At 34.3% G+C, this 8,314-nt stretch overlaps 1 non-coding gene across 1 annotated transcript; it reads left to right on the top strand.

The window, feature by feature from the left end:
• The first annotated feature begins 4,694 nt into the window (after positions 1 to 4,694).
• TRNAR-CCU (transfer RNA arginine (anticodon CCU)) lies at positions 4,695 to 4,770 on the top strand. Its single transcript has one exon. It is a non-coding gene; the product is annotated as a tRNA-Arg (tRNA).
• The last annotated feature ends 3,544 nt before the right edge of the window (positions 4,771 to 8,314 follow it).

Raw genomic sequence — 8,314 nt, 5'->3', positions numbered from 1 at the left:
GTCATTAAAGCAACTGTGTCATCACTAGAGTTGATATTTTATCCTTGATTCAACTGTTCAACAGTCTTGTAGTGTATAGATTGCAAAAAAATGACCACATAAGCTAAAAAATGACATTTATTATAACATTGTTGTGATTTTTTTTTTTTTTACTTTTCTATCACTGTGTACAGCTTATTTAAGTGCCATCTGGCATGCATGTTCCTTTGTTGCTCATCATTCATCACCAAAAATGATTTTCTTTTTAAATTCTTATGACTGTACTGATTGTATTGAATAAAATCCACATCTAGCATAACCGTTTTATGCGGCTAAGTGCTCCAGTGGTGCAATTGGTCAGCGCGTGGTACTTATAAGACAGTATCTGTTGAGCAATGTTGAGGTTGTAAATTCAAGCCTCACCTGGAGCAGCTTTGTTTACCGCTTTGTTTTTCCTTTTTCTTATATCATTAGTCATTGATTATAATCTTCTACCTTAATATTTAATATGATATTACAAAGGAAGAAAGAAAGAAAGAAAGAAAGAAAGAAAGAAAGAAAGAAAGAAAGAAAGAAAGAAAGAAAGAAAAAACACAAACATGATTGTGAATTTAAGTTGTCAGCACACATCTGCTTTGGTTCAAATGCACTACATATCTACCTTCAGTCAGCCAACAAAACAGCAATCGAAAAGATTAACACACTGTTGGTAAAGCAGTTGCATCAAATAGATTTTTTGCAATATAGCATGATAATCCATACTGACAGCTCTGGATAGTACCAGCACATTTCTTGCTTGATTTGGTAATGCAAAGAACACAGTAAACAGCTTCACTATTTCTCAAAAATACATAATTGACTATTAAAAACCTATCAGTCTTGAATGAGAGCATCGGTAAACCCCAGTGGCCTAATGGATAAGGCACTCGCCTCTTAAGCCAGGGATTGTGGGTTCAAGTCTCATCTGGGGTGGAAGTCATTAAAACAGCTGTGTCATCCCTAGCATTAATATTTTATCCTTGATTCAACTGTACAACAGTCTTGTAGTGTTTAGATTGCAAAAAAATTACCACAGAAGATAAAAAAATGAAATTTTTATAATATTGTTGTTATTTTTTTTTTACATTTCTATCACTGTGGACAGCTTATTCAAGTGCTATCTGGCATGCATGATCCTTTGTTGCTCATCATTCATCACCAAAAATTATTTTCTTTTTAAATTCTTATGACTGTACTGATTGTATTGAATAAAATCCACATCTAGCATAACCGTTTTATGCTGCTAAGTGCTCCATGGTTGCAATTGGTCAGCGCGTGGTACTTATAAGACAGTATCTGTTGAGCAATGTTGAGGTTGTGAATTCAAGCCTCACCTGGAGCAGCTTTGTTTACAGTTTTTTTCCTTTTTTATGTCATTAGTCATTGATTATAATCTTCTACCTTAATATTTAATATGATATTACAAAGGATGAAAGAAAGAAAGAAAGAAAGAAAGAAAGAAAGAAAGAAAGAAAGAAAGAAAGAAAGAAAAAACACAAACATGATTGTGAATTTAAGTTGTCAGCACACATCTGCTTTGGTTCAAATGCACTGCATATCTTCCTTCAGTCAGCAAACAAAACAGGAATCGAAAAGATTAACACACTGTTGGTAAAGCAGTGGCATCAAATAGATTTTTTGCAATATAGCATGATAATCCATACTGACAGCTCTGGATAGTACCAGCACATTTCTTGCTGGACTTGGTAATGCAAAGAACACAGTAAACAGCTTAACTTTTTCTCAAAAACACATAATTGACTATTAAAAACCTATCAGTCTTGAATGAGAACATCAATAAGAACCAGTGGCCTAATGGATAAGGCCCTGGCCTCCTAAGCCAGGGATTGTGGGTTCAGGTCCCATCTGGGGTGGAAGTCATTAAAGCAGCTGTGTCATCACTAGAGTTGAAATTTTATCCTTGATTCAACTGTACAACAGTCTTGTAGTGTTTAGATTGCAAAAAAATGACCACATAAGCTAAAAAATGACATTTATTATAACATTGTTGTGATTTTTTTTTTACTTTTCTATCACTGTGGACAGCTTATTCAAGTGCCATCTGGCATGCATGTTCCTTTGTTGCTCATCATTCATCACCAAAAATGATTTTCTTTTTAAATTCTTATGACTGTACTGATTGTATTGAATAAAATCCACATCTAGCATAACCGTTTTATGCTGCTAAGTGCTCCAGTGGTGCAATTGGTCAGCGCATCGTACTTATAAGACGGTATCTGTTGAGCAATGTTGAGGTTGTAAATTCAAGCCTCACCTGGAGCAGCTTTGTTTACCGTTTTTTTTCCTTTTTCTTATGTCATTAGTCATTGATTATAATCTTCTACCTTAATATTTAATATGATATTACAAAGGATGAAAGAAAGAAAATAAGAAAGAAAGAAAGAAAGAAAGAAAGAAAGAAAGAAAGAAAGAAAGAAAGAAAGAAAGAAAGAAAGAAAGAAAGAAAAAACACAAACATGATTGTGAATTTAAGTTGTCAGCACACATCTGCTTTGGTTCAAATGCACTGCATATCTTCCTTCAGTCAGCCAACAAAACAGCAATCAGAAATATTAACACACTGGTGGTAAAGCAGTTGCATCAAATAGATTTTTTGCAATTTAGCATGATAATCCATACTGACAGCTCTGGATAGTACCAGCACATTTCTTGCTGGACTTGGTAATGCAAAGAACACAGTAAACAGCTTAACTTTTTCTCAAAACTACATAATTGACTATTAAAAACCTATCAGTCTTGAACGCGAACATCAATAAGCCCCAGTGGCCTAATGGATTAGGCACTGGCCTCCTAAACTCGGGATAGTGGGTTCAAGTCCCATCTGGGGGTGGAAGTCATTAAAGCAGATGTGTCATCACTAGAGTGGATGTTTTATCCTTGATTCAACTGTACAACAGTCTTGTAGTGTTTAGATTGCAAAAAAATGACCACATAAGCTAAAAAATGACATTTATTATAACATTGTTGTGATTTTTTTTTTACTTTTCTATCACTGTGGACAGCTTATTCAAGTGCCATCTGGCATGCATGATCCTTTGTTGCTCATCATTCATCACCAAAAATTATTTTCTTTTTAAATTCTTATGACTGTACTGATTGTATTGAATAAAATCCACATCTAGCATAACCGTTTTATGCTGCTAAGTGCTCCAGTGGTGCAATTGGTCAGCGCGTGGTACTTATAAGACAGTATCTGTTGAGCAATGTTGAGGTTGTGAATTCAAGCCTCACCTGGAGCAGCTTTGTTTACAGTTTTTTTCCTTTTTTTATGACATTAGTCATTGATTATAATCTTCTACCTTAATATTTAATATGATATTACAAAGGATGAAAGAAAGAAAGAAAGAAAGAAAGAAAGAAAGAAAGAAAGAAAGAAAGAAAGAAAGAAAGAAAGAAAGAAAGAAAAAACACAAACATGATTGTGAATTTAAGTTGTCAGCACACATCTGCTTTGGTTCAAATGCACTGCATATCTTCCTTCAGTCAGCAAACATAACAGGAATCGAAAAGATTAACACACTGTTGGTAAAGCAGTGGCATCAAATAGATTTTTTGCAATATAGCATGATAATCCATACTGACAGCTCTGGATAGTACCAGCACATTTCTTGCTGGACTTGGTAATGCAAAGAACACAGTAAACAGCTTAACTTTTTCTCAAAAATACATAATTGACTATTAAAAACCTATCAGTCTTGAATGAGAACATCAATAAGACCCAGTGGCCTAATGGATAAGGCACTGGCCTCCTAAGCCAGGGATTGTGGGTTCAGGTCCCATCTGGGGTGGAAGTCATTAAAGCAGCTGTGTCATCACTAGAGTTGATATTTTATCCTTGATTCAACTGTACAACAGTCTTGTAGTGTTTAGATTGCAAAAAAATGACCACATAAGCTAAAAAATGACATTTATTATAACATTGTTGTGATTTTTTTTTTACTTTTCTATCACTGTGGACAGCTTATTCAAGTGCCATCTGGCATGCATGTTCCTTTGTTGCTCATCATTCATCACCCAAAATGATTTTCTTTTTAAATTCTTATGACTGTACTGATTGTATTGAATAAAATCCACATCTAGCATAACCGTTTTATGCTGCTAAGTGCTCCAGTGGTGCAATTGGTCAGCGCGTCGTACTTATAAGACAGTATCTGTTGAGCAATGTTGAGGTTGTAAATTCAAGCCTCACCTGGAGCAGCTTTGTTTACCGTTTTTTTCCCTTTTTCTTATGTCATTAGTGATTGATTATAATCTTCTACCTTAATATTTAATATGATATTACAAAGGAAGAAAGAAAGAAAGAAAGAAAGAAAGAAAGAAAGAAAGAAAGAAAGAAAGAAAGAAAAAACACAAACATGATTGTGAATTTAAGTTGTCAGCACACATCTGCTTTGGTTCAAATGCACTGCATATCTTCCTTCAGTCAGCAAACAATACAGGAATCGAAAAGATTAACACACTGTTGGTAAAGCAGTGGCATCAAATAGATTTTTTGCAATATAGCATGATAATCCATACTGACAGCTCTGGATAGTACCAGCACATTTCTTGCTGGACTTGGTAATGCAAAGAACACAGTAAACAGCTTAACTTTTTCTCAAAAATAAATAATTGACTATTAAAAACCTATCAGTATTGAATGAGAACATCAATAATACCCAGTGGCCTAATGGATAAGGCACTGGCCTCCTAAGCCAGAGATTGTGGGTTCAAGTCCCATCTGGGGTGGAAGTCATTAAAGCAACTGTGTCATCACTAGAGTTGATATTTTATCCTTGATTCAACTGTTCAACAGTCTTGTAGTGTATAGATTGCAAAAAAATGACCACATAAGCTAAAAAATGACATTTATTATAACATTGTTGTGATTTTTTTTTTTTTTTACTTTTCTATCACTGTGTACAGCTTATTTAAGTGCCATCTGGCATGCATGTTCCTTTGTTGCTCATCATTCATCACCAAAAATGATTTTCTTTTTAAATTCTTATGACTGTACTGATTGTATTGAATAAAATCCACATCTAGCATAACCGTTTTATGCGGCTAAGTGCTCCAGTGGTGCAATTGGTCAGCGCGTGGTACTTATAAGACAGTATCTGTTGAGCAATGTTGAGGTTGTAAATTCAAGCCTCACCTGGAGCAGCTTTGTTTACCGCTTTGTTTTTCCTTTTTCTTATGTCATTAGTCATTGATTATAATCTTCTACCTTAATATTTAATATGATATTACAAAGGAAGAAAGAAAGAAAGAAAGAAAGAAAGAAAGAAAGAAAGAAAGAAAGAAAAAACACAAACATGATTGTGAATTTAAGTTGTCAGCACACATCTGCTTTGGTTCAAATGCACTACATATCTACCTTCAGTCAGCCAACAAAACAGCAATCGAAAAGATTAACACACTGTTGGTAAAGCAGTTGCATCAAATAGATTTTTTGCAATATAGCATGATAATCCATACTGACAGCTCTGGATAGTACCAGCACATTTCTTGCTTGATTTGGTAATGCAAAGAACACAGTAAACAGCTTCACTATTTCTCAAAAATACATAATTGACTATTAAAAACCTATCAGTCTTGAATGAGAACATCGGTAAGCCCCAGTGGCCTAATGGATAAGGCACTCACCTCTTAAGCCAGGGATTGTGGGGTCAAGTCCCATCTGGGGTGGAAGTCATTAAAACAGCTGTGTCATCCCTAGCATTAATATTTTATCCTTGATTCAACTGTACAACAGTCTTGTAGTGTTTAGATTGCAAAAAAATTACCACAGAAGATAAAAAAATGAAATTTTTATAATATTGTTGTTATTTTTTTTTTACATTTCTATCACTGTGGACAGCTTATTCAAGTGCTATCTGGCATGCATGATCCTTTGTTGCTCATCATTCATCACCAAAAATTATTTTCTTTTTAAATTCTTATGACTGTACTGATTGTATTGAATAAAATCCACATCTAGCATAACCGTTTTATGCTGCTAAGTGCTCCATGGTTGCAATTGGTCAGCGCGTGGTACTTATAAGACAGTATCTGTTGAGCAATGTTGAGGTTGTGAATTCAAGCCTCACCTGGAGCAGCTTTGTTTACAGTTTTTTTCCTTTTTTATGTCATTAGTCATTGATTATAATCTTCTACCTTAATATTTAATATGATATTACAAAGGATGAAAGAAAGAAAGAAAGAAAGAAAGAAAGAAAGAAAGAAAGAAAGAAAGAAAGAAAGAAAGAAAGAAAGAAAGAAAGAAAGAAAGAAAAAACACAAACATGATTGTGAATTTAAGTTGTCAGCACACATCTGCTTTGGTTCAAATGCACTACATATCTACCTTCAGTCAGCCAACAAAACAGCAATCGAAAAGATTAACACACTGTTGGTAAAGCAGTTGCATCAAATAGATTTTTTGCAATATAGCATGATAATCCATACTGACAGCTCTGGATAGTACCAGCACATTTCTTGCTTGATTTGGTAATGCAAAGAACACAGTAAACAGCTTCACTATTTCTCAAAAATACATAATTGACTATTAAAAACCTATCAGTCTTGAATGAGAACATCAGTACTCCCCAGTGGCCTAATGGATAAGACACAGGCCTCCTAAGCCAGGGATTGTGGGTTCAAGTCCAATCTGGGGTGGAAATCATTAAAGCAGCTGTATCATCAATAGAGTTGATATTTTATCCTTGATTCAACTGTACAACAGTCTTGGAGTGTTTAGATTGCAAAAAAATGACCACATAAGCTAAAAAATGACATTTATTATAACATTGTTGTGATTTTTTTTTACTTTTCTATCACTGTGGACAGCTTATTCAATTGCCATCTGGCATGCATGATCCTTTGTTGCTCATCATTCATCACCAAAAATTATTTTCTTTTTAAATTCTTATGACTGTACTGATTGTATTGAATAAAATCCACATCTAGCATAACCGTTTTATGCTGCTAAGTGCTCCAGTGGTGCAATTGGTCAGCGCGTGGTACTTATAAGACAGTATCTGTTGAGCAATGTCGAGGTTGTGAATTCAAGCCTCACCTGGAGCAGCTTTGTTTACAGTTTTTTTCCTTTTTTTATGTCATTAGTCATTGATTATAATCTTCTACCTTAATAATTAATATGATATTACAAAGGATGGAAGAAAGAAAGAAAGAAAGAAAGAAAGAAAGAAAGAAAGAAAGAAAGAAAGAAAGAAAGAAAGAAAGAAAGAAAGAAAGAAAAAACACAAACATGATTGTGAATTTAAGTTATCAGCACACATCTCCTTTGGTTCAAATGCACTGCATATCTTCCTTCAGTCAGCCAACAAAACAGCAATCGAAAAGATTAACACACTGTTGGTAAAGCAGTGGCATCAAATAGATTTTTTGAAATATAACATGATAATCCATACTGACAGCTCTGGATAATACCAGCACATTTCTTGCTGGATTTGGTAATGCAAAGAACACAGTAAACAGATTCACTTTTTCTCAAAAATACATAATTGACTATTAAAAACCTATCAGTCTTGAATGAGAACATCAGTACTCCCCAGTGGCCTAATGGATAAGACACAGGCTTCCTAAGCCAGGGATTGTGGGTTCAAGTCCAATCTGGGGTGGAAATAATTAAAGCAGCTGTATCATCAACAGAGTTGATATTTTATCCTTGATTCAACTGTACAACAGTCTTGGAGTGTTTAGATTGCAAAAAAATGACCACATAAGCTAAAAAATGACATTTATTATAACATTGTTGTGATTTTTTTTTTACTTTTCTATCACTGTGGACAGCTTATTCAATTGCCATCTGGCATGCATGATCCTTTGTTGCTCATCATTCATCACCAAAAATTATTTTCTTTTTAAATTCTTATGACTGTACTGATTGTATTGAATAAAATCCACATCTAGCATAACCGTTTTATGCTGCTAAGTGCTCCAGTGGTGCAATTGGTCAGCGCGTGGTACTTATAAGACAGTATCTGTTGAGCAATGTTGAGGTTGTGAATTCAAGCCTCACCTGGAGCAGCATTGTTTACAGTTTTTTTCCTTTTTTTATGACATTAGTCATTGATTATAATCTTCTACCTTAATATTTAATATGATATTACAAAGGATGAAAGAAAGAAAGAAAGAAAGAAAGAAAGAAAGAAAGAAAGAAAGAAAGAAAGAAAGAAAGAAAGAAAGAAAGAAAGAAAAAACACAAACATGATTGTGAATTTAAGTTGTCAGCACACATCTGCTTTGGTTCAAATGCACTGCATATCTTCCTTCAGTCAGCAAACAAAACAGG

The sequence above is a fragment of the Pseudophryne corroboree genome, unplaced genomic scaffold (genome assembly GCF_028390025.1).
Source record: "Pseudophryne corroboree isolate aPseCor3 unplaced genomic scaffold, aPseCor3.hap2 scaffold_129, whole genome shotgun sequence".
NCBI classification, from domain to species: Eukaryota; Metazoa; Chordata; class Amphibia; order Anura; family Myobatrachidae; genus Pseudophryne; species Pseudophryne corroboree.
The sequence above is the reverse complement of the archived record's forward strand: the minus strand, read 5'-3'. Positions and strand labels throughout refer to the sequence as shown.